This window comes from Muntiacus reevesi, chromosome 8, assembly GCF_963930625.1.
Source record: "Muntiacus reevesi chromosome 8, mMunRee1.1, whole genome shotgun sequence".
NCBI lineage: Eukaryota > Metazoa > Chordata > Mammalia > Artiodactyla > Cervidae > Muntiacus > Muntiacus reevesi.
Window position 1 is genome coordinate 17,624,287 of NC_089256.1, and position 25,863 is coordinate 17,650,149.

Genomic DNA, 25,863 nt, shown 5'->3' on the forward strand with positions numbered 1-25,863 from the left:
TTTCACAGCATCATCATTTAGGATTTGAAATAGCTTAACTGAAATTCCACCACCTCCACTAGCTTTGTTCATAGTGATGCTTCCTAAGGCCCACTTGACTTCACATTCCAGGATTTCTGACTTTAGGTGAGTGATCACACCATCGTGATTATCTGGGTCATGAAGATCTTTTTTTGTACATTGTATGAACAGTCTTTTGTATGTGTATATATATTCTTTTTCATATTTTCTTCCATTATGGGTTATCACAGGATATTGAATATAATTCCCTGTGCTCTAAAGTAAGACCTTGTTTCTTATCCATTCTCTATATAATAATTTGTATTTGCAAATCCCAAATTCTCAATCCATCAATCCCTTACTGTAACCACCCCCTGCCCTTGGTAACCACAAATCTGTTCTCTATATCTGTGAGCACATGAACTCTTTTCTCAATTGGCCACTACTTCCCCACACAACCCACTTATTTTTGGAGTGGGAAGCTTAAGCCATCAGCATTTCACATTATCTTGCTCCAAGCATTGACCCTTTGATGGTTATATGGCCTAAATGATCCAATCATAATAGACCTAGAAACTTTTGCTTAGGGTTTCTGGACAAAAGTGGTTCCTTACATCCTCTGAATCTGTGAATGTGTAACCTGAGCAGTTACATGATAGCTCAGTTGGTAAAGAATCTGCCTGCAATGCAGGAGATCCCAGTTCAATTCCTGGGTCAGGAAGATCCTCTGGAGAAGGGAATGGCTACCCACTCCAGTATTCTTGGGCCTCCCTTGTGACTCAGCTTTTAAAAAATCTGCCTGCAATGCAGGAGACCTGGGTTTGATCTCTGGGTTGGGAAGATCCCCTGGAGAAGGGAAAGGCTACCCACTCCAGTATTCTAAGGTGGATAATTCCATGGACTGTGAAGTCCATGGGGTTACAAAGAGTCGGATATGACTGAGTGACTTTCACTTTCACTTCACTTTCTGTTAGAGCTGTAAGACAGCCAGTTTCTGGTTAAAAATCATCTGATTATTATCCTGCCTATTCTGTCTTTCAAATATCTAAGCAAATCAATTCCTGGCTTTTTATGCTAGCTTGTGTTCCTTTTTCTCTTACTAATTGCCAAAAAATATTCCAACTTTGCTTTCTTGTATGCTGAGTCTTAAAAACCATGAAAACTCTCTTGAAGTTAAATCACACATAAGGAAGAATAATGACATATAATTCATATATTCAATGAATATTTACTGAGAGTCTACTACATGCAAAACTCTGTGACAGTCCTAGGTATACAATGGCAAATAAAACAGACAGTATGTTAAGGGATATGAGTAGTTAAACCAGCAAATACAGTACTGAGTGATAAATGCTATCATAGGGTAGCACAGGCTACTCGTGGGAACATAATGAGACCGTGTTATCTTGTTTAAGACATTCAGGGCAAGATTCTCAGCAGAAGGGAAATTTCTTCTAAGACTTAAAAAAAATATGTGTGTGTGTGTCTATGTGTGTATGTGTGCTCACATACTTCAAAGGACTTCCCACTTGAGACAATAGCATATGTCAAGAGGGAAGCCTCAGAAATAGGAGCTAAAGGACCTGAAATAAGTCCAATCTAGCTAAAGTGTGTATGTCAGGGGCTGTATGAGGTCATAGTATGAGACAAGTCAGAAAAGTAGGAAAAACTGGGTCATGTGGGAACTACTTTGCTGAGTTAAGGAGTTCAGACTCTCCCACGAACAATAGAAAAGGACTGAAGGGTTTTAACCAGAGGAATGTCACGATCTAATTCATTGTCTTTTGGAGCCAAAGAAAGAAGTAATGAACTAGAAGAATGATAAGATCAAGGCCGGACAATGAAGTTATCAAACTCTGTCACTGACCAGCAGTTGCTTGATATCCAGCTCAGGTATAGCTGCTTCCTCCTCTCAATCTCAGTCTTGCAGGGACCCTGGACCTACAACACCACATAGGGCACTTTCACCTTGAGACATAGGTCTGCAGCAGTAAGTAGTCTGGTGAGCATCTTGGCAGTGGACCCGAAGAGCTTATGCTCCAGGCTCTCTTTGAGGTCTACAGAAACGTCAAAAGTTCTTACTTTTGTGTTGAAATTGTTAAGGTTGGCCTGCCACAGGAGGTTCAGATTCGTGCAGGAGCCCCAACACTTCCTCAAGTTTATCCAAGCTTATTCAAACTTCCAGGGCTGAGGATGTTAGAGTAGAACCCACACTGCTTCATCAGGGGTTATTTCTTATCATTACCTGTCAGGGGCAACTTCTTGGGCTGCCCCAAGTCTGAGGGCATAGGTGGGGCCACAGCAGGGGTAAAGGTGGAGTCTTGGGGCCAGGGCTTGGAGGAAACGTCTCCGACCCAGAATCTGGTTCCTGAAGAATGCTTCCCAGGTTATGCTCCATGTTTCTCAGAGTATACTCTTGGCCCATAGGAGTTAGGGGGAATGGGGCTATTAGGCATTAATTAAATTACTTTTATTTGTGTTGTGACAGATAGAAAGTGAAAGAACATGCACAGGACACAAAAGGAGAAAGGTATGGAAAAAGAGACAAGACACAAAGGAGGGATGAATAGAAGAGCCCCACAGGGAGAGGGGAAAGGAGTGCTGAGGGGTAATTGGCCTTGCTTTTAAGGCGTAACAGGCCAGTTTGCCAAAAGCAAATCATTTCTCATTGTGAGGTGATTACATTTTTACACCAAGGTTAATGCATTTGTTTCAGACTATGTTATTGAAGTTAAAAAATAGCTGTCTCTCACCCTTCTCTTCATTGAATGCATCATTCTTAACAAAGGTACATACATGCACCCATGCTGTTCACTAATGGCAGAAAGCTAGGGAAGGGACTCTAGTTTTATCACATTCAAGTAACTGTGACACTTGGTTGTGTTGTTTTTTATTCCTGTTTTCATTCCATGGACAGGGGTTCAGTAGAGGCCTTGGATTTATTTAGTCCTTGGTTTGATTCCTGACTTTCCCCACTTATTAACTGTGTGACTTTGGAGACCTTATTCAATCTTTCTATGCCTCAGTTTTCTTTTAACTTAAAAAGAAAGTTGACTATCTCCTTGTACTTTTGATAAATAATGAACCACTTTCAAAACTCAGTGTCTTAAAATATGAAGCATTTATGAGCTCAATCTTTTGCCCAGACTCAGTTGTTTATGGCATGGCTGATTCATGTGTCTACAGCCAATCAAGGACTGTCTGAGAGCCAGTTTGCTGATCTTGCCTGGGTTGTCTCACATGACTGGGCTTCAATTGCAGTAGCTGATCTCCACTCATCTGTTAATCACCCTCCAACAGGATGGACCAGACTTTTTCTGGTGACTGAGTGGAAATATTCCAGTCCTTGTTAGAAGTCTAGGCTCAGAGCTGGCACCAAACTTCTGCAGCTTTCTCTTGAACACAAGGTCAGATTAGATTTAAAACATTTAACCCCCCTTCCCTCTACTCAGTTGGAGGAGTTGTAAAGCCACCTGACAAGGGATACATCCACATATATCCACATATTTATTTGCATATATGTATGAAGGTGAAGAATAGTGATCATTTTTTGGAATCTCCCACTCTGTTACCCTGCACTGTTGGGAAAAATCAATGAGAACACTTCTGAAGAGGCCTAGTACAGTGCCTTGTTTTCAGATGCTCAGGACCTGCTAATGTCTCTCTTCCCATAAATACCAACAGCAAGATCAGACACAATGGAGATCACCCTGCTGCATGCTGCTGCCAGAGGAGGTGATAGAAACAAAACAAATGAACTTTTTAATATAGGCCTCAGCATTACTTATGCCTCTCCCAATAGGCAAGTGTTTTTAAAAAAGATTTTCAAAAGAGCAAAATTACAGGCCTCACTTTTAGAAGAAAGAGGCAGTGTGGTCTTTCTCTGGCTCATCTTTTCTTTTCCTCCAAGAACACCCTCAGAATGATAGGATTTCACCTTCTCTTCTCTGGAGGAACAATGTGTTATTTTGGTCTGCCTTTGATCACCAGTGATTCACTTTAAAGGCAGTGCTGCTGGGAAAATGCAGAAAGCAGAGTTGCAATCAGAAAAATGACTATGTACAAATGACATCCTCTGACTTTCTGTCCTTGTTTCGCAAGTTTTTTTTTTTTTTTATTATTTTTTTCTGGTCACTTCTTCTTAATTCCTTTGCCCTATGGGAACCAACCAGGCTAGGAAAGTTGGGCTGGTTCTTAAATCTTTGGCCATTCTTATCAATATTCTCTCTGAGTTCTGTGGAGAAAACTGGGAAATGTTTTCCTGTGGAATTTGCCAAGGAGACATTTGACTTGAAGATGCCAAGCAGATAAAGTAAGGTTTCTGCTGACAAAGTAGGCAAAAATGATGCCTTAAGATAAATAACCATTAAGTTCACAAAACTTATCCAGAGCATGAACATTTTGCAAAGGCTTAACTTCAACTAGTCTAACTTTATCTTAAGGAGACAAGTGGAAAAGTTGTATGTTTTTTAAAAATAGAGTTTTAATTGAGGATAATTTTAGATTTATGGAAAAGTTATAAAGAACAACACAGAGAATTTCCATACAGTTATCACCCATTTTCCCCTAGTGCTAACAGATCATGTATATTACCATAGGACATTTGTCATAACTAAGAAATCAACACTGGTGCATTATTATTAGGTAGACTCTAGACTGTATTTCACCGGTTTTCCCATTATATTATAGGCAAGTAGCTGTCTCTACAACATAGTGATAGTTGCGCAATGACATTCCTTAAATCCAAAGGAATGGAGTTTTCATGTATTTACCACTCTGGAGTGGTGTAGCAGAGCAGACATGATGTTGCTGAAAAGCAGAATCCCAGAACTGAAGATCAATTCAAATATCTTCCTTTTACAACGAGGAAACTGACAGCTGGCCAAGAGGCCTAATTAAATGCAAACTAAAACTATTTTATATATAGGATGGATAAATAACAAGGTCCTACTATAGCACACAAGAAATATAGTATGTAGTCAGTATCCTATGATAAACCATAATGGAAAAATTATATATGAAACCATAGATGAAAAAATATAGATGAATCATTGTGCTGTACAGTAGAAACTAACACAACTCTGTAAATCAACTAAACTTCAATAAAATAAATTTTAAAAAAGAGATGAATGGTTTCCTTTGTTGTGCAAAAGCTTTTAAGTTTCATTAGGTCCCATTTGTTTATTTTTGCTTTTATTTCCAATATTCTGGGAGGTGGGTCATAGAGGATCCTGCTGTGATTTATGTCGGAGAGTGTTTTGCCTATGTTCTCCTCTAGGAGTTTTATAGTGTCTGGTCTTACATTTAGATCTTTAATCCATTTTGAGTTTATTTTTGTGTATGGTGTTAGAAAGTGTTTTAGTTTCATTCTTTTACAAGTGGTTGACCAGTTTTCCCAACACCACTTGTTAAAGAGGTTGTCTTTGTTCCATTGTATATCCTTGCCTCCTTTGTCAAAGATAAGGTGTCCATAGGCACATGGATTTATCTCTGTGCTTTCTATTCTGTTCCATTGATCTATATTTCTGTCTTTGTGCCAGGACCATACTGTCTTGATGACTGTGGCTTTGTAGTAGAGTCTGAAGTCAGGCAGGTTGATGCCTCCAGTTCCATTCTTCTTTCTCAAGATTGCTTTGGTTATTTGAGGTTTTTTTCCTCGAATAATTTCCATACAAATTGTGAAATTATTTGTTCTAGTTCTGTGAAAAATACCATTGGTAGCTTGATAGGGATTGCATTGAATCTATAGATTGCTTTGGGTAATATAGTCATTTTCACAATATTGATTCTTCCAATCCATGAACACGGTATATTTCTCCATCTATTTGTGTCCTCTTTGATTTCTTTTATCAGTGTTTTTATAGTTTTCTATGTATAGGTCTTTGTTTCTTTAGGTAGATATACTCCTAAGTATTTTATTCTTTTTGTTGCAATGGTGAATGGTATTGTTTCCTTAATTTCTCTTTCTGTTTTCTCATTGTTAGTGTATAGGAATGCAAGGGATTTCTGTGTGTTAATTTTATATCCTGCAACATTACTGTATTCATCGATTAGCTCTAATAATTTTCTGGTAGAGTCTTTAGGGTTTTCTATGTTAAGGATCATGTTGTCTGCAAACAGTGAGTGTTTTACTTCTTCTTTTCCTATCTGGATTCCTTTTATTTCTTTTTCTGCTCTGATTGCTATGGCTAACACTTCCAAAACTATGTTGAATAGTAGTGGTGAGAGTGGGCACCCTTGTCTTGTTCCTGACTTTAAGGGAAATGCTTTCAATTTTTCACCATTGAGGATAATGTTTGAATCAGTTCTAATGAGATGGATGAAACTGGAGCCCATTATACAGAGTGAAGTAAGCCAGAAAGATAAAGACCAATACAGTATACTAACACATATATATGAAATTTTAAAAGATGGTAACGATAACCCTATATGCAAAACAGAAAAAGAGACACGGATGTACAGAATAGACTTTGGGACTCTATGGGAGAAGGCGAGGGTGGGATGTTCTGTGAGAATAGCATTGAAACAAGTATACTATCAAGGATGAAACAGATTACCAGCCCAGGTTGGATGCGTGAGATAAGTGCTCAGGGCTGGTGCACTGGGAAGATTCCAGAGGGATGGGATGGGGAGGGAGGTGGGAGGGGGAATCGGGATGGGGAACACATGTAAATCCATGACTGATTCATGTCAATGTATGGCAAAAGCCACTACAATATTGTAAAGTAATTAGCCTCCAACTAATAAAAATAAATGAAAAAAAAAAGAGATAAATGGAGTAATCTGCTCTGAAATAATATAATTTAATGTTTTTAAAGCATCACCCATGGTAAAATATAAAATCTCAGAAAGAAAACGCTCTCTGCCAATGATTTTTAAAAAGCAATGAAGAGCTAAAGGGATTCTGATGCCACCTATTGGTAGACGAAAGAATAGGGCACCCCTTCATGACTGGGAGATTGTGACTGGTGGATAGGTGCCTGAGGTCTTCACATACAAGAATGACAGAAGTAGCAGATATCGTCTCAACACAAGCTTGGAATGTGCATATCAGTTCTCCACTGACTCTCAGCATCTTAGAAGGACTTTCTTAGAGCATTCCTCTCTGCTTTCCAGTAACATAACCCATTTTAAGCATATATAGAAACACTAGAGGAAGACATATCAGTCAATTCTCAAAATCACATAAATAGAAAAAAGAACACATTTTATATATATAAATAACCCTGGGGGGAGGAATGCAAGATTCTTTTCTGATCCAAAGTCTCCAAAATAAGTTCCGTTATTTATAGCAGTCTCTTTGACTGATGCAAAAAAGAAAAGATAAAAAAGAAAGAAAGAAAAAAAGAAAATAGGAATTCAATTTCAAAACAAAATGCTCACCCTGAATCATTCAGGGAAGAATCTAAGGTTTTCAATACAGGGCACTGATTCTCCACCTGTTTTTCCCCTTCATCATCTGTCACCCTTAAAAAAATGGGATCAATTACATTGGTAAGAATCCACATTTTTTCCCTTTTCATTTTCTGGCTTCGTTCCAGTATTGCACTTGTCACACTGATGGGAGGGGTGCCTTTCATATTGGCATAGGACAGTAAGCAAATGCCTCCCCTTATGTTATCAAACAGAGACCCAGTGAAAGGATCTGCACAGAACTGGAGGCTCCGTTTGCGGCTTGGGAATGCCAGTGGCGCCGTGACCCTGTGGCTTTCTTTAGATCATTTTAACGATGTCTGTAGAGCCCAGCAGCTCAGAATCCACGAAGAGGAGAGTTGGAAGGAGGTGAGTGATACCGATCCGGGGTTTTGATGTAACAGTAGTTGAAGGGACTCCAGCGAATGAGCAACTTGCAGTGACTGCGACCTGAGTTCATGAGCTGGTTATAGATCTTCATTTGTAGAGATGGGCTGGACTGTTAGTTTCATGGGTGAGGTGGGAGAGAATTTTGCTTTCTGTGCCTGGCAGAGAGCCTCTTTGAGTTTACCTTCAGTGAAATTTTTTTCCTTGAGAAAAAAATCCAAATTTCTGGCATAGAGTTGCACGTGTGTTCTGCACACTGGTTTGCAGGCAACTGTTTCTAATTAGGGAGCTGAAGCCTGCTGGCAGAGGAAACCGTATTTGTCACAAGTAGTGGCGCTGTGTTCAGCTTGTGTGTTTGTGCCTTTAGCACAGGGACTAACAATGGTTATACTGGACTCTCCCTGTGGTTCTGTCTAATTTGCCCTGTGGTTCCTGGGTATGTCATTTTTAGTTGTGCTTTCAGAGCCTGCTTCCATCAACACTATGTTCTCTGGTCTGTGCATTCTGATCACCCAAACCCTGGGCTTTTTGTAAAGATAATAAAATCTATGTGGGCAACTGGTGGTGATCCATAGAGTAGCTTACAGATTGCCTGGAAATAGTACATGATCAACATACCTTAATGCCTTTTCTCTCACCTTAATTCCTTTTCCCATAAGACGCTTGTGTTCAGTAAACTCTAAGGCATTAATGTAAATTTAACAAATGTTTATTGACTATCTGCTAAGTGACAGACATTGCAGTGATCAGGGTTGTGATCACAAGAAACAAAACAGACTATCACCTGCCTTCATGGGACTTAGATTTCAGAGGACACAATCAACATGCAAGGAAATACATAATCACTTTCCTTTTTCTTTCCCTCATTTTTGCAAATTCAGTCCAGCTCAACTTTATCTCCAAGGCTACTTCTTTATTAAACTGGAAAGGAATATTTTCTTACTTAGTATTTCCATATTCAGTAAACATATGCTGACTTTGCCTGCACAGCATCTATCCCTCGTTTTCTTGTAGTACGACAATGAATTTCCTTCGGGGGACCATCCTGTGTCTCATGCTCAGCTGCTGTGGATCAGGCAGAGCTCCACTTCGGCTCCAGAAGTGCAACAGAGCACAGTGAATGCTCCCTAGCTCTGTGGAAGGCCTGTAGCATCAAGGGAATCCTGTGAGGCCACAATGATTGACTTGTGCTTAAGCACCTGACCCAAGTTTCTCCAATCAAAGTGAATCAAAGGCACTTACTATACAGACAAGCTCCCTAAGTTTCTTTCTAGGGTCGATATTTTGTGGCTGAAGGTCTCAAGACCTTCAAAATGGCATACTTGAGAGGTAACCTGGGGGAAGAGAAATATTATCTTCCTCTGCCTCTCAAAAATCTTCCTAATTGGCTCTACAGAACCACGAGTGAGGTTCCTGTTCCTCATCCAATTATTTCTTTTCTGGCCTTTGAAATTTAGAACACTGTGGTTGGTAAAAAGTCCTTGGCTGATAACCTCTTTAAATGAAGAGGGGTCTTGTTAGACGTGCCTTAAGAAGATGGGGAGGAAGACCCGGCTATGTCCCTGTCTCTCGGTCCACAGTGTGTGCAATATCCTCCATGTCATTCCAATGTCGGACAGAGACAGATTTTTCTGAACCTTATGGATTCTGAAGTCCAATGTGTGGTTCTGACAATACCCTCCATGCTGAGAGAACGTAACTGTCTAGTTTATCTACTATTTTTGGAACAATCAAGAGCAGTGCACAGTATACATCTGAAGCACGCACTTGCCTGAATTCGACCTAAGCTTGGAGCAGAAAAGTCACTTTCTTTCTAAAGTGCTTCATAACATGTGGTCATGGTTAACCTCTTAACATAAGACGGCATGTTTATACTTATTTTTAAGCAGTGGTATTCCCCAAGCAGTTCTTTATCTTATATTATTTGTAAAGTGGATGTGTTCCGGAAGATATTATGAGATGAAAAAGAGCCTCAATATCCATTCATTTATTCATGCATTTATTTACTAAAAAATAACTTCCAGGCTCCTACCATACGCCAAGCGCTCTTGTAGACATAGAGGATTCAGAGATGAGCGATCTCGTCACCGCTTTTGGTGGCAGATGAGCATCCATCCAAGAAGTTTCCAGGAATGTGTGCAAAAAGTAGCATCGCTGCTACCTCTTTCCAGATATTTCCGATTTCCTCTGAAATGAAGAGGAGGTCTCTAGGGTGACTTGACCCCAGGACTCCGGGGTGAGCGTCTGGGCCTCGCGGGGAGCTAGGGCTGCAGCTGCCACCAGCGTGACCGCTATCCAGGGCTCAACAGCGGCTCAGGATCCGCTCCCGGAGGGCGGGGCAGCGCCCTCGGCTCCCGGCCGCGCCCTCCTCCGAAGCCCCCAGGGGGCGCTCGCTCCCAGGCCTCAGGGCCGGCTGCGCGCGGGCGGCGGGGCGCGCGGGTTTCGTCAGAAGGTGGAAGCTCTCTGCCGAGCCGTAGTTCCCCGCCGCGGGGTCGCGCCCTGCTTCCCGGCTCCCGCTCCGCCCCCCTCTCCAGCGCCCCCACCTCTCCCCGGGAGTGACCGAGGGCCGAGCGGCTCCGCCCCCGCCCCCGGCATGGAGCCCGGGTCCCCGCGCCGCCCGAACTCCCAGCTCGGCGCCTCTTCGTTCGGCGGTTGCTGAGCTGCCTAAGAGCCCGAGGGGAGGGCGGCACGACCCCCGAGCCCGACCGCGTCCCCGCCCCCGGCCGCACCGCAGCTGCGTCCAGGTCGCCCGCCGAAGCCCAGTCCGCCTTCGGGGCCCGCGCCAGGTAAGTTGGTCGGGACCCTGCGCCGCGTACCAAGACCAACTTTTGAGGTGCGGGGCTTCGCTCCGAGCCGGCGCTGCTGTCTAGGAAGAGCCGCGCGCCGCCTCTTGGTCCAGGGGAACTTCGGTCCCTCCCCTCGCCCCTCTCCTCCGCCCGGCGGGCTCGGCTGGCGGGGGTTGGGGAGGGGGTGGGTCTGCCAGTCCGGAGGCAGTCGGGACCTGGAGGCGCAGCATCTATCCTCCTGGCGGCGGGAAAGCGAGGAGGATGGGGGTGGGGGTTGTGCGGGGTCCCGGGGCTGGACCGCCGCGGCGAAACTCAGCCTCTCAGCCTCCTAACCTCCCCTCCTCCTCCCTAACCCCCCTAGGATAGGGTGCGATAATACTTAATTGTATTTCGGGCTCTCTGGCTTAAAACTCATCCATGGTTCTCAGGTTCCTTGATTCAGCCACATCCCTCTGCACTCCTTCCTCTATTAGTTAAAGTGCCACGGGGAGGGAACGGGGTTGGGACTGAGGGACCTCTGAAGCGCTGGCCGCAGCCCACTAAAGAGGTCGGGACCAAAGCTGTCACAGAAGCCCAAGGACCCTTAGGGTGAAATTGAAGGAGACAATTGGTACCTGCGGGGTCAAGTGTGTATTGATCACCGTCGTTTGGGTAGGAGGCTGACCTCTGAAAAGTGCTGTTAGGAAGATCCGTTCCTTCCTCGCCTTGAAGGACGAGGGTGGGCTTTAAAGGTTTCAGATGCCTCACCCTTCCTCCAGGTCCCACCGCGCCTCCAGCGGCCTGGGAAGCCTGACTTCCAGCCTCCGAACTTGCCAGGCTCCGGGAAGAATCCAGGCTGCAGAGATGGTCCCTAGGGCCTCGAGCATAAAAAGTGCTGCCCCCGGGGTACCGGAGGTGGAGGGAGGAAGGGTGAATGGTAGTGAGGTGGTGTAGGGAGGGATGAGTGTCCTGGGAGACTTTGAGAGAGAAATACCCTCCGCCCACGCCCCCTGCAACTGACCCATTGATGCCAGAGCTGATGCTTCTGCTTCTTTCCTCCTGTATTGAAAATTATGCAAACCCAGCTCCTCATCCTCTTGCTGCTTTGCCAGGATTTTTAAAGCACTGCTGTGCCTCACTTGGTTTTTGGGTCCTTAACCAGGAGTTTTGAGCTGTCCAAGGTATTTTAAAGTGTTTTCCTGAAGCTGATACTAAACCCTATTCTTTTGTAAAAGCTACCTTCACTTCAGAGGAGATGTTCTTTTCTCCCCATTCCTTCTCTCTACTGCCCTCTTAACAATCTCTGTTCTCAAGGACCGGTTTTGTGTTTTGCTTTTTTGCTTTATGTTAAAACAACCTCCCCCCAACCCTGCACTCTCCCACTCCCCCACCCCCACCCCTGAAAAAAGCAACAATAACAACAACAACAAAAACTTTCCTAGAACACAGATGTTTCAAATCCATGCCAATGTTTTGTACTTCATGTATACTGGTTGAAAAGCCCCTGATGCTGGGAAAGATTGAAGGCGGGAGAAGGGGACGACAGAGGATGAAATGGTTGGATGGCATCACCAACTCAATGGACATGAGTTTGAGTAGGCTCCGGGAGTTGGTGTGGACAGGGAAGCCTGGCGTGCTGCCGTTCGTGGGGTCACGAAGAGTTGGACACGACTGAGCAACTGAACTAGCTGACTGGTTAAGCTTCATAAGATCCCCTCAAAAGCCAGAGGCAAACAATGTTGCTTACTTCATTTGATGTTCTTCAAGCTTAGGAAGGTTCCGTTTTATTACCCAGCAGATAAGACAGAGCTCTGGATGGCTGTGGTTGTGATTAGATAACTTCTGATGTTTTCATTTCCCTTAACTAAACTGCTGCTTCTAGGTTAAATTCATTTTATTATCAGTCCATTTTTAAAGAAAGACCTACAAAGTCACTCTAATAGATAGGTCTGAGTTCAGAGCAGATGAAAGGTAGGGAGTTGGATAAAAATAGGTTTGGGAAGTACAGCTAGGACACCTATGTTCATTGTGCATATTAATAAAGGCCAGGATCTCCTTATTTATCTCTGGAGGGAACTTCTGAGGGTTTCATAGGACCAAACTCAAACCACATGAAAACTAGGTGATTTCCCCTAAGCCTTAAGTAAAAAGAAGTATCCCTCCATAGTGGGAGTGGCTGTGGAATCCTGGGCTGGTTTTAATGGTTCAGTGAGAAGTTGTTGAGTCACTAAGTTGTATCTGATTCTTTTGCAACCCCATGGACTTAGCCTACCAGGCTCCTCTGTCCATGGGATTTCCCAGGCAAGAATACTGGAGTGGGTTACCATTTCCTTCTTTAGGGAATCTTCCCAACCTGGGGTTCGAACCCTCGTCCCTTAAGTCGCCTGCATTGGTAGGTGTCTTCTTTACTACCAAGACATTAGGGAAACCATCAATCAGAAGAGCTCTCCTATAATGGAACCAAAGGTCTGCTAATGTGTTGCCCTGTGAAAAGGTTCACGGACGTCTAACCTATACCATTCCTGTGAGTGCTCATCCTGGCATAATTTATTGGGAGCAGTGATCTTCCCAGCATAAGACAAGCAGTTTCCTACAGTTGCTGAATATCTCTTTAAAAATAGTTGCTCTGAGATTTGTGTGTTTCTTTTTATTTATTTATTTTTAAATTGAAGGATAATTACTTTGCAGAATTTTGTTGGTTTCTGCCAAACATCAACATGAATCAGCCATATGTCCCCACTCTCTTGAACCTCCCTCCCATCTCCCTTCCCATCCCACTCCTCTAGGTTGTTACAGACTTCCTGTTTATCTTCAGGTCTCAGGTAATAGCATGGCATTTTGCTTGAATCCTTGGTTTGTCTTAAGGAGACCCTGCTTCTGGAGGTTTTGATTAAAAAATGCCTTGTCTGACAGGTTTCTTGATCTGCATGTGGGCATCTAATTTTAAGATACTGTCTGTACTTTAGTTAGTGGGAAGCAAAGTTGTTATATGGTTCCAAAGTAGTTTCATATAGTATTCCAGGAAATAGAGGCTGTATCCTTCTCATTATCCAATGATTGAGTCCACTTTCATGACTGAAAAACTTTAGATTCTACTAGCTAGAAGGAATCACAGAGGGAAAAAAAAATGGGTCAGTGGTGAAATCTTTTTTCTCATCTATATTGGAATCTTTTGAAACTCAGCTGAAGGTATTTATAGACTTTGCACTGTGCATTTCTCTGTCTTCTCTTTGCAAGTTTTCTGAAATATAATACACTGGACCTTTAACCACCTTTATTCTCATAAAGAAAGGATTTTCCCATTTGGAGGTAAACACACTGGCGGTTAGTAGCTAATATTGTGTATAATCAGTGTACCATGCTTTCACAGGGGCCTCAATCCAGAACAAAAAAAATGAGAGAACTCTGATGGTACCAGCCTCACTGGTTGAGAGAAAGTCTCTAAACCAGTTTGGAAAGTCACTTCACAAATCTTTGTATTTTTAAATCAGAGATGTGACCAGAGGGTCTGTATTTCATGCATTTTGAAAAGGAAAGGGGCTGAATTTATTCTCTATATTTACTTTTTCCATTTTTGTCATGTTAATATTTAATAAAAAGCAACAACAACAACAACAAAAACAAAAGCCTCTTTGGATCCCTGCAGTAACCCAAAGTCATATTTCCTTGGCAACAGTAGCCAGTGTATTAGAGTCACAAAATATCTATCAAGACAGAAAAGTTTCCATGCACTTAAAATAAAATGTCACATAGTTCAAGACCATCCTATAGTGCATTAAAACTGACCTGCCAGCATATGACAATAGAGTTGCCTTTAACTTTGCCTTTCTTCTGATTGAATGCAGATAGTAAAGACAGATTATAGAACTTTGATTCTTTTTAGCATGATCTAAAAATTCTAGAATGGTCTTTCTTTCGAGGGAAGTATGTTATCAAAATTAAGGGGGCTGGAGTAACATATCCTTTCTTTGAGTGAGAAGTTCTTGTGGAGGTTGGTAAGTCCAAAATCAAGCCCAATCAATGGGTCAGGCAAAATGTTATATTTTCTGTGTTATTTGAAATAGACAATATATAGTAGAACCTCAGTTAGCATTAAATTCAACCAATCTGCTAAAACTTGTGACTACAGAGTAAAAACATAGTAATGCCTACATATACTTTTAGTCTTTTCTGTACTAGAAATCACATTTATGTGGGAGCTTTCCGCTATGAACTACTAAATATATATGACATATAGTATATGTTTTCCCTAAGTTAGCAAATGCTGGGAAGTCTTTTCTTTGGTGGTATAGTCTTGGGAAAGCATCTTGAGAACCACTAGCTTTTTAACTGAGTAAACATAGAAGGCCTGAAGGCAAGTCTTGAAGAGTGGAACGTGATAAGGATGACTTATTTGGGAAGGTTTATCCTTGTCCTATGATTTTGGTGCCCTTGTATGGATTGGGGAGCCCCTCTAAGCTGGGCTGTGGTGGGTTTATCTCTGAACTGTGAACAACAATTTTATCACTTTAAATCTTTGACTGTCAGAACCAGAAGAGAGCTTGGGGATCATCTGTTGACTCCAGCTGTTTGATTTGACAGATGTGGGAACTGAGCCTCAGAGAGATGACATGCTCAAGATCAGGGAACTCACTAAGCAACCCTCTTGATTACTAAGCAAGTCTCTTGATTCTGAAAAGAGACTCACATTCCCTGGAGATAATTACTGTGGTGGCGGCCATGGGTACTGATGATCTTGACCAAGTCCAAGTCGGGGGTGATGGTGGGGGAGGGGTTCTCCTACCTTCACTGGCTGTCTTGAGTCTTAATATTCTGCTCTCTCTTGGAGCCAGTGCAATATTTACTCAATAGATGTGATTCAATTTGTACAAAGTTGTACAAAGTCATTGTCTGCAGCCATCCCTGTTAATGTTCATGTTTTATGAAGAATTGCTCATGCTCAGTCCTAACTTTCTATTTTAAATGTCACAATTGAGTCAATAAAGTAAATAGAGATTTTATGTGTATCCAGTTTAAGAAAGTCCACAGGGGAATCCTTTATTCTGTCTTAAATGAAAGATCCTTTCAAAAAGAACAAACTTTCTAAAATGTTGCTTTTCCATCTCTTGCTCAGAACATCATATTGCTGACTTTCTTCTGACTTAGAAAACTAAAGCTGCAGCTTCAAACATCAGGAGAAAAATGTAGTACTTAAAGTGAATTCTAGAAGCAACCATCTCAGGTTTAAGGTGTATTGACTAAAAGAGCTTCCTTATTCAAGAGATGCTAACTTCTGTAGGGCACTTCATCGCACTTGGAGAAGAGGAAAAAAATCAGGCTGGCTAGTGCCCAAGGCGAGTGCATCCCCCAGAACTGGAGAGGGAGGAGGAAGGGCTGAGAGATGGCGTTAGAGCGGACCGCCGCGAGAGGGCGCCGGAGCACCAGCGGAGCCCACCTGCGGCTCCCAGGCCCGACCTCCTGGCTGGGGCGTGGGGTTGGAGATAGGGGCGACAGAACCCCAAGGAGATGCCCAAAGAGGAGGGGTTGGTTACGGGGCACCTCTGACTCTCTGGCTCAAACCACCTGGCTTCACAGAGGAGACAGAGATCTGCCTTCAGTATCGGATGGGGCGCTCCAGCCTGGTCGGCTCCTAGTGTCTGGACACCTGACATGCTGTCTACAGTCTCACAGCCCTTTGTTTCTCTGGAGGCAGGACTCCAGACCCAGAAATGCCTGACTCGAATCTCGGGTTTGCAGGTTTGCAAGCTGCAGGCCTGCCTGGATGTTGGCCTGTGGAAAATGAAGCTTGTGGTGGTGAATGTGGAGTGTGTAGAAGTGGTGTTTTAGTGGGCAGGCTTGTCCTCATCCCTGGGACCTTTCTCTTGAGAGTTCTCCCTAAACTTCCTTCTTCTCTTTCCATCTGAGCCTTTCCCTCCTGCCCCATACCCCTCCCTTCAGCAGAAGCGTCTCACGTATCCATCTGTTGAACAGTCGCTGAACACAGCCTCTATACTCTAGGCTGAGTTAGGTACTGGAATCAGTCAATACGGAGTTCCCCTGGTTTGGAGTTGTGGCTTGAGGGGCAGATGGTGAGAGAGAGATGAGAGAGAGATGAACAAACCTTGTGGGTCGAGAGAGACTGAGTCATTTGCTTTGTCTCAGAGACCCCGGGAAATGGTCTCTCAGGTTCTTTACACTCATGTTTTTTTTCATCTCCTTGCATTTTAAGGAATCTGGTGTATAGAGGGTAGTTCTGAGGGAGGGAAAAGGGGATGAAATCTCTCTCAGCATGTGCTTTGGTTTATATATATATATTTAACTGTGCTAATAGAGGTTCTTAAATCCAACCAACCTGTACTCCTGCCCTCTATGTGTTGTTTTCATCAGTATCATTAAGATAAATGCCTATATAATAGACTTAATTTCATTTAAGCAGGAAAATGATTTTTATTTATTTTTATTTTTTTTAGGAAAATGATTTTTAAAGGAAACAGAAATATAACAGCAAAATCCTTAGTTCTAAAGGTTGGGTCTGGAACAACCTAAATCAGGGTTCTGTTTTTAAAGTATTGCTGATGTGGTCAATACAAATGACAAAAATGAAAAATAATGAGGGCAGCAGAATGGTTGCAAGAAATACTTTATCATTAAAGTGACAGAAAACTGTTTATTAGTAAGCACTGGGAAAAACTGTTTATTAGTAGGCACTGGGGACAGAGGATGCCTGATTTGATGTCTTTGTTACATTTCTGCAGTTATTTCAATGAGTAACTTGAAGACAAAGTCGGAAAACAAGGTTTGTGCCTGAGGTGGTGGGGTTTTATAAATTTTATTTTATTTGTTTTTGGCTGTGCTTGGCCTTCGTTGCTGCACGAGGGCTTTCTCTAGTTGTGGCAAGTGAGGGCCGCTCTCTATTTGGGCTGTGCAGTCTTCTGTAGTGGAGCACCCCTTGTGGAGCACTGGCCTTAGGTGCACAGGCTTCAGTAGTTGCAGGTCTCGGGCTCTATAGAGTGCAGGCTCAGAAGTTGTGGCGCATGGGCTTAACTGTTCTGCAGCACGTGGAATCGAATCCAGTGTATTGGCAGGTGCATGCTTAACTACTGAACCACCAGGGAAGTCTGAGATGGTGTCGATGTGAAACCAGGGATGGCCACCTGGGCCAGGTGAGTTCAGTTTACTTGGCCAGGTAGATGGCAGCGCTCCGGAAAAACCAGGGTGGTCATTCTTCTGCTGGGTGCCCTGTAGGTTCTGTGACTTGACTGATTGTGAATTATGTTGGCAGGAAGGCCTGCTCAGAGAAAAAGGGTGGAAACAATTGATTTGGGGAGCAGCTAACAACATTCATCACATTTCATAGCCTGGCTGAATTTTAAAGAGATAGGAAAACAAACACTTCTTATGGAATCAGAGAATGAGAGAGCTGAAGAATCTCATAAAATTAGGAACACTTCTTCCCATTTTCCAGTTGAGGAAACAGAGGCCCAGCAAGGTGAAATTCATTATTCAACCTGCACCCATTTCTCCTCCCAACTACATGCTTCCCAGGAGGCAGAACTCCTCCTGTCTTGTTCACTGCTGAACCCCAAACAGGGCCAGGCATCTGGCTGCTGCTCCAGAAAGTTTGATCAGCTACATTAATAATGCTATTTCTTTTTCTTTCACTCTTATTCTGGATCACTAGGCTGTAATATAATTGATAAAGATAAATATTTATTGAGTTTTTTTAAGATAAGGGCTTAGGTTTAGATGGTAAACAAACTTGCTTCAGATCCTGTTTCTGCCACTCAGCAGCTGTTTGGTTTTGGGAAGATTACTAAATCTTTCAAGTTGTATTTGCTCATTTGTAAAAATGAGGATAAAACTGTGTAAGGCAGCAGAGGACCTGGACTGAGTGCTGGTCTTTCTCAGCCTTCCATTCCTGCTGTGTTCTTCCCAGAGAAGATTAAAGGGAGATATAATGCTTTTTAAAAAGGAGTTTTAATTTCTTTCAGATAATACACATTTGCAGAAAAGATTATTCCACTATAGAAATATAAATGCCTGAAATCACTACAAATACATATTCTGTGGGTTAGATATTAGTTCCATTTTATAAATAATTGGACTAACGCCAAAGCACTGGAAACGGGAGGAAGAAGACTCAAACCTAGGATGCCCCCATCCCATTTTCAAGACCAGAGAATTGTTTTTCTTTTTTTTTCCATCTTCATTCCCATAGGATATTGACTATAGTTCCCTATGCTAAACAGTAGGGTCTTGTTTTTTATCCATTCTATATAATAGTTTGCCTCTGCTAATCCCAAACCCCCAATCCGTCTCCCTGACTCCCTCTCTCTTGGCAACCACAAGTCTGTTCTATATGTCTGTGAGTCTGTTTCTATTTGATAGATGAGTTCATTTGTATCATGTTTTGAACTCTACATATAAGTGACATCATATAATATTTGCCTTTCTTTGGCTGACTTTTTTCACTTGGCGTGATCATCTCCAGATCCATCCATGTTGCTGCAAATGGCATTTCAATCTTTTTTTATGGCTGAGTAATATTTCATTGTGTATGTATGTAGCACATCTTCTTTGTCAGTTCATCTGTTGTTGGACATTTAGGTTACTTCTGCGTCCTGGCTATTATAAACAGTGCTGCAGTAAACATTGGGGTGCATGTATTTTTTCAAATTATGTCTTTTATTTTTCCCAGATGTATACCCAGGAGAGGAACTGCTGGATCATATGGCAGCTCTATTTTTAGTTAGTTTGGTACTGCTCTCCATAGTGGCTGCACCAATTTACATTTCCACCAACAGTGTAGGAGGGTTCAACCAGGGTGTTTTTTTAAAATCCATGTTTCATATGGTCTTTGTATCTCGTCTATCCTTCTGTGTCTGAGTCTCTCAAGAAGGCTCGAATCCTCCCTTTTCACATCCTCCTGAATGGCTGCTCTCTAGCCCAGTTGTGTGACACTGGTGTGCATGCGTGTGCCTGCCACCCCCGTGTACCATGGGCATTGCCAGGTAGTGGCTGTACTGTGTGCTGCTTGCTGTGACCAGAGTGCTTAGAACCTTCTGGTACATAGGGTGCTCCTTCTGTGCCTGTTTCCTTATCACCCATCCTGCATCTGAGTCAGGTTTATTAGTGACTGCAGTGTGCATTTAGTTTCCTCAAAATAAACTCCACACCCTCGATTACTTGTTAAAAATACTCACATTGCATTTTGATTGTTTGCTTTCTATTATATAATCTAATGTGTGACGTACAGATATAGTACTGTATGCTGTCATAGTGTCATGTAAGGTACTTGGTGAACAATTTATGGGATTTTTTTCAAAAATCATTTTGACTTTGAATCATAGCCCTTCCCTAAAGTGTGCTCTATTATATTGTGTTCTGTGTGGGTAGGTAGGCTCATTAGTGTTCCTGAGTTTGAATTCCAGCTCTGCTTAATCTCCTGAAGCTCAGTTTCTACAGATGTAAAATGAGAATAATGTGAGAGTCTGTGCTCTGCAGTTGCTGTGAGCCTTGGAAGGTGTGTGCATCCCAAGATCTGATCCCATTGTGGGCGCATGGAAATTCCTCAGTGACCACCATTGTTGTTGGCTGATGGCATCCCTTAAAGGTTAGTATTTAGGAGCAATTACCCTGAAGGCAGTGGTTTGCTGTGTTGCCAGGGAGTTGTGGAAACTAGAAGTATGTGACGGTACAGTAAAAACTAGCAAAAAAGTACATGCTCTCACAGCTTCTAGCACAATCATTCATCGTCCTTCCATTCCCCCTCACCTCTGTTTCCACACACAAGTTTTATGCCTAGCCACAGAGATGACTCAAGCACTATGCTAGGGTTTCTCCAAGGTAAAACCGCCTGCTGATTCCAGATTTACTTCAAATGCAAAGTATGTTTAGCACTGGCCCCCAGATACACAGCCAGAATACACAATGAATCACTCTGCCCTACAAGACTTCACATTAGACATTTATTGTATTTATATATCTCCTGTGTGTGTATGTGTGTACCTGCTCAGTCATGTCTGATTCTTTATGACCCCATGGACTGTAGCCCGCCAGGCTCATCTGTCCATGGGATTTTCCAGGCAAGAATACTGAAATGGGTTGCCATTTTCTTCTCCAGGGATATATCTCCTCTATCTTTACCCAGAAGATTCTGGGCAGCCAGCAACAGATAGCATATTGGGTACACTGTACTGTCAAATCCACAATTCTACTGGCACAAGATATTCTTTTTTTTTTAGGGAGACCCCATTCATATTGTGAAGCCATGGTTCTCACACTGGAGAAGGAATCAAGAAACTCCTGCAGGCTTTTTGTTATAACACCGATCTATGGGCCCCACCATCAGAGTTTCTGATTTAGAGGGTATAGTGTTAGAGTCAAATAATTTGTATCTCTGACAATATCCCAGGTGATGCTGATGCTGCTGGTTTGGGAACCACACTTTGAGGACCAGTGCCTTAGACATTCACTTTATTTGGACAGTCTGCATTTTCTCTCCTGTGGGGTGTGACTGAGAATAGCATTGATGATGAGGAAAGGGATCTGACATTTACTGAGCACCTGTGACATTTGCCATATTCCAGGTACCTCAGTAGCACTTTACACATATTATCCTATTTAAGCCTCACAACTGCCCCACCAGTCAATTCACAATTGTTTATTGAGACCCTGCCGTGTATCATGCCATGTGCAGTGCTAGGTGCTGGGGGTATGGAATCAACACCACAGACATAATCAGGTAATGAGCAGATAATTATGAGGGTGATTAGTCTGATCCATAGAAAATGGAAGATTGGAGAGTTAAGTAACTGGGCTCAGGTGACACAGCTGGTGGGAAACAAAGGAGACAAACTTAAAAATCATTTTACTCAAAAATGTACAATCCCTCCACTAAAGCAGAGGTTCTTAGATTTTTGGTCTCAGGACACCTTTATGCTCTCATAAATTATTAAAGACCTCAAATATTTTTTTTTTTTTTTTGCTTATTTAGGTTAAATCTATCAACATTTACAGTATTAGAATATAAAACAATGTGGTTCATACTTTGAGAACTGTTACACTAAACCAGGCTGTGAATAGTACCATTTTCTTATGCTGTAAACCCTGACTTGTTTTAATGACTTCTGTAAGCCATCAAAGATAAGAAACTTCTCCTAAACTTTTTTTTTAAAAGCACAAGGGCCTCAGTCTTTACTTCTAGTGCTGATAGCTTCCTAAAGACAGGGCTGACCTGCTTTGGGATCACAAATGTGTGTTTATGGGACTTCCCTGGTGCTCTAGGGTCTAAGACTCTGCATTCCCAATGCAGGAGGTCGAGGTTCTATCCCTGGTCAGGGAACTAGATCTCACGTGCTCCCAACTAAAGATTCTGAGTGCCAAAACTAAGACCTGATACAGCCAAATAAATAAATATTAAATTAAGGAAATAAATGTATGTGTGTTTATGATAAGAAAAAGCAGCAGTTAAATGACCAGTTGCAGGACAAAACAGGATGTTGTGGCTTTATTGTTCACCGAAGGGTCCCCATCCCAGCCGGTGGTATTTAAAAAGTTACAGTTCACACGAGTTACTGACATGCGTTGCCTTCAGTGTTCCTTGGGGCAAATGCCATGGCCAGAGAAGCACTGTGGGATCCCTCTTGGTGTCTCGTTACAGTGAGAGAAATAGATGGAGGACTGGACTCAAGTCTGGCAGTTTGTGTGTAATGTTGGCAGCTGAATCATGTTTAATTGTGGGTTAATGACTAAAATACTGCTTTCCCCATCATTTGGATTCATTGTCCAATGAGCATGAGATGGCCTAGTAGATACTTACTCACTGTGTGTAATGGTCTGTGGTTTTTCAGATACGAATGCTCTGCCTGACTCTGAGTGTTTTATGGCCTTGTTGAGTTTTACTGAGTAAAACCACCAAATCAGAGTTGCCATAACTCAATGCAATTCTTGGTGGATGATCAGTGAGATCAGGTCTCCTTTTATTTTTATAGAAACCAATGAACCGGCGGCAGGGGAGGGGGCTTCTCCAGCAAAACCTGTGCAGTTATTTAAATGTAGCAGACCCTAGGATGAGAAGCAGGAAAGAGAAACCTCCAGTCATCTGACTGTGTGGCCTTCTTGACACCAAACATATGGATCACTGGTTCGTGGGCAGACTTTTACCTTTATCCAGGTATTTTGTGTCATACATGCATGTTCCACAGATAAATCCAAGTAAATGAAAAAAATGAGTGATGCTGGATGATCATTCATCATCTTCCTTAAAGGCTGAATTTTGACACCAAGCATCTCTGTTGGTGGACCTGAGGTAACATGGAGTCCTTCACATGGCGTTTCTGCAGAGGGCCTGTTTTGCCTGGTGACTGTAACATTTTAGAGGAAATATTTTCCTGGAAAGAGGCAATTGTAGGAAGATCCAAGACATGAGGCAAGCTGAATCTCCTTTTTACCATCACATCAAACAGGATACTATGTTACATCCCCTGAGGGGCCATCTCCTGGGAATTCTTTTAGCTAAGTTTCTCTTGCTGTTTGTAAATCATGAGCTTCTTGCCCAGAATTCTGTTTCTGAGTCCGTGGGCTCATGTGAGCAGCTCTCAGTGATGAACCCTGTTGGCTTTGCAGATTGTTAGGTCCATTTTCTAGAACCCCTATTTTCTAAAGCAAGCACAAGGAATTGCCTGTCTGTCCAATGATTAGGACTACCAAGGGCATGAGTTTAATCCTTGGTTGGGGAACTAAGATCCTGCAAACCATGTGGCCAAAAAATAAAAAGATAAAAATAAAGCAGGCACAACCACGAAAGGTAGCTGGGCCTCTGCTCCTCACTAGCCCTCCTTGTCCAGGGATGGGGCGCAGGGGAAGCCAGACCTGCTCACTGACCCTCCATGTCTGTTGTGTGTCTACCTAGCCAACAGTCAGCCTCAGTTTCTGCCCGACGAACACTTGCAGGAAGGGGTGGGGTTATTATCTATGGGGATGGAATAATGGAAATCCACCTGACATCATGGGAACATTGTCTTCCCTAAGTTGGGGAGAAGACACAGCATTTATTTACGGAGGTGCAGTGTGGTTACTTAGGTTTCCCAGGTGACACTAGTGGTAAAGAGCCTGCCTACCAATACAGGAGACTTAAAAGACTTGGGTTTGATCCTGGGTCAAGAAGATCCCGTGGAGTAGGAAATGGCACCCCACTCCAATATTCTTGTTGGGAGAATACCATGGACAGAGGAGCCCTGGTGTGCTACAGTCCATAGGGTTGTAAAGAGTCAGACACGACTGAAGTGACTGAGCACATTGCATGCAATGTGGTTACTTAGGAGGAGACTTAAAATATTAGAGGAGGTGAACGTTTATGCTTTGCACCCTAGTCTGCAAAGTGGCAGCTACAGCCTCGTGAATCCTCATCAGTCATGTTCATTCAGCATGAACCAGAGTTATTCAGTTCATTTCAGTTCAGTCGCTCAGTTGTGTCCGACTCTTTGCGACCCCATGAATCGCTGCATGCCAGGCCTCCCTGTCCATCACCAACTCTCGGAGTTCACTCAAACTCATGCCCATCGAGTCGGTGATGGCCATTCAGCCATCTCATCCTCTGTCATCCCCTTCTCTTCCTGTCCCCAATCCCTCCCAGCACCAGGGTCTTTTCCAATGAGTCCACTCTTCACATGAGGTGGTCAAAGTACTGGAGTTTTAGCTTCAGCATCAGTCCTTCCAATGAATACGCAGGACTGATCTTTAGGATGGACTGGTTGGATCTTCTTGCAGTCCAAGGGACTATCAAGAGTCTTCTCCAACACCACAGTTCAAAAGCATCAATTTTTCGGCACCCAGCTTTCTTCACAGTCCAACTCTCACATCCATACATGACCACCAGAAAAACCATAGCCTTGACTTGACGGACCTTTGTTGGCAAAGTAATGTCTCTGCTTTTTAATATGCTATCTAGGTTGGTCATAACTTTCCTTCCAAGGAGTAAGCAGCTTTTAATTTCATGGCTGAAGTCACCATCTGCAGTGATTTTGGAGCCCCCCAAAATAAAGTCTGACACGGTTTCCACTGTCTGCCCATCTATTTCCCATTAGGGGATGGGATCAGATGCCATAATCTTAGTTTTCTGAATGTTAAGCTTTAAGCCAACTTTTTCACTCTCCTCTTTCACTTTCATCAAGAGGCTTTTTAGTTCCTCTTCACTTTCTGCCATAAGGGTGGTATCATCTGCATACCTGAGGTTATTGATATTTCTCCTGGCAATCTTGATTCCAGCTTGTGCTTCTTCCAGCCCAGTGTTTCTCATGATGTACTCTGCATATAAGTTAAATAAGCAGGGTGACAGAATTATTAGCCAATGTCACAAAGCATGACCATCTGCTGCTGCTGTGTATCGAGTGTCTTATATGTAGAGAAACAAGGAGGGTTAAGAGTTGAGAGCATCCAAATTATGCTTAATAGATGTTTGGAGTTGCTTTGTGGAGCATTGTTTGTGTTCTGCAGCTCGTGGTGTGACCTTTAGTATGTGCCAGATGTCCCAAATCACAGTCCAAAGGGTGGTGAGTGGTAGATGGATAATGTGGTGGGGGATGGAGGGAAGGAGAGGTGATGGCATTAGTCTTCCACTCAGGGAGAAATGTGAACTGTGCTATGGGGGAGAAGGGCTCATGCTCCATTGTGTGATCTGGCAGCAGACTACTGATTCAAAGTTTATGCTGTTCCTTCCTTTAGGACCTGGAGTTCCTATGATCCCCTTTCCCAAGGAGATAGCCAGAGTTTCCATCTGCTTAGCTCCACAGGGTTGACTGTGGGGTCATCATTTATTCATTCATTCGTTTGGGAGGGTGACAGGCTGCCTCTGCTGATATGTCAGCAGGGCCTCAGCCTTTGCATCTGTATCCAGGCTGCACCTGGGTTTTCCTTTCAGGAACTGCAGCCCTGAGAGCCCTGGGGTTCAACTGAGTGGCCCTGCCTTCTCCCATCCCACACTTACTCACTGTGGCAGGTCTGAAGGCTAAGGTCAAGCAGGATGTGAGCAGCCCAGGGCTGAGGAAGGGGAGGCCTGCTCACTGGCTCTTGGCTTTCATGTGCAGGACCCTTTGGGAAGAGAAGGGTGGAAAGGACAGGACCAGCATGGAGCACTGTACAGTTTGTGCTGTGTTCTGACTCCTTTAAGCTCCATGGCTAGGAGGCATGTTGCAGCGACAGACTGCCTAGTCCTGCTGGAGGAGCAAAATTTGTTCATTCTAGATTTTTAATTTCTGAGAGCTTGTAGTTCTTAGAACTTCTGAAATTTTTTTAATCTTAGGACTGGAGGTAGAGGGAT

General features: G+C 43.0%; 1 protein-coding gene across 1 annotated transcript in view; it reads left to right on the forward strand.

Moving 5' to 3' along the window:
- The first annotated feature begins 10,512 nt into the window (after positions 1-10,512).
- Positions 10,513-25,863, forward strand: part of CPNE4 (copine 4) — a 653,986-nt gene continuing 638,635 nt past the window's right edge. The window contains exon 1 of the mRNA XM_065942642.1: positions 10,513-10,586. The gene's annotated coding sequence lies outside the window, so the exon portion shown is untranslated. The remainder of the gene's footprint in view (positions 10,587-25,863) is intronic.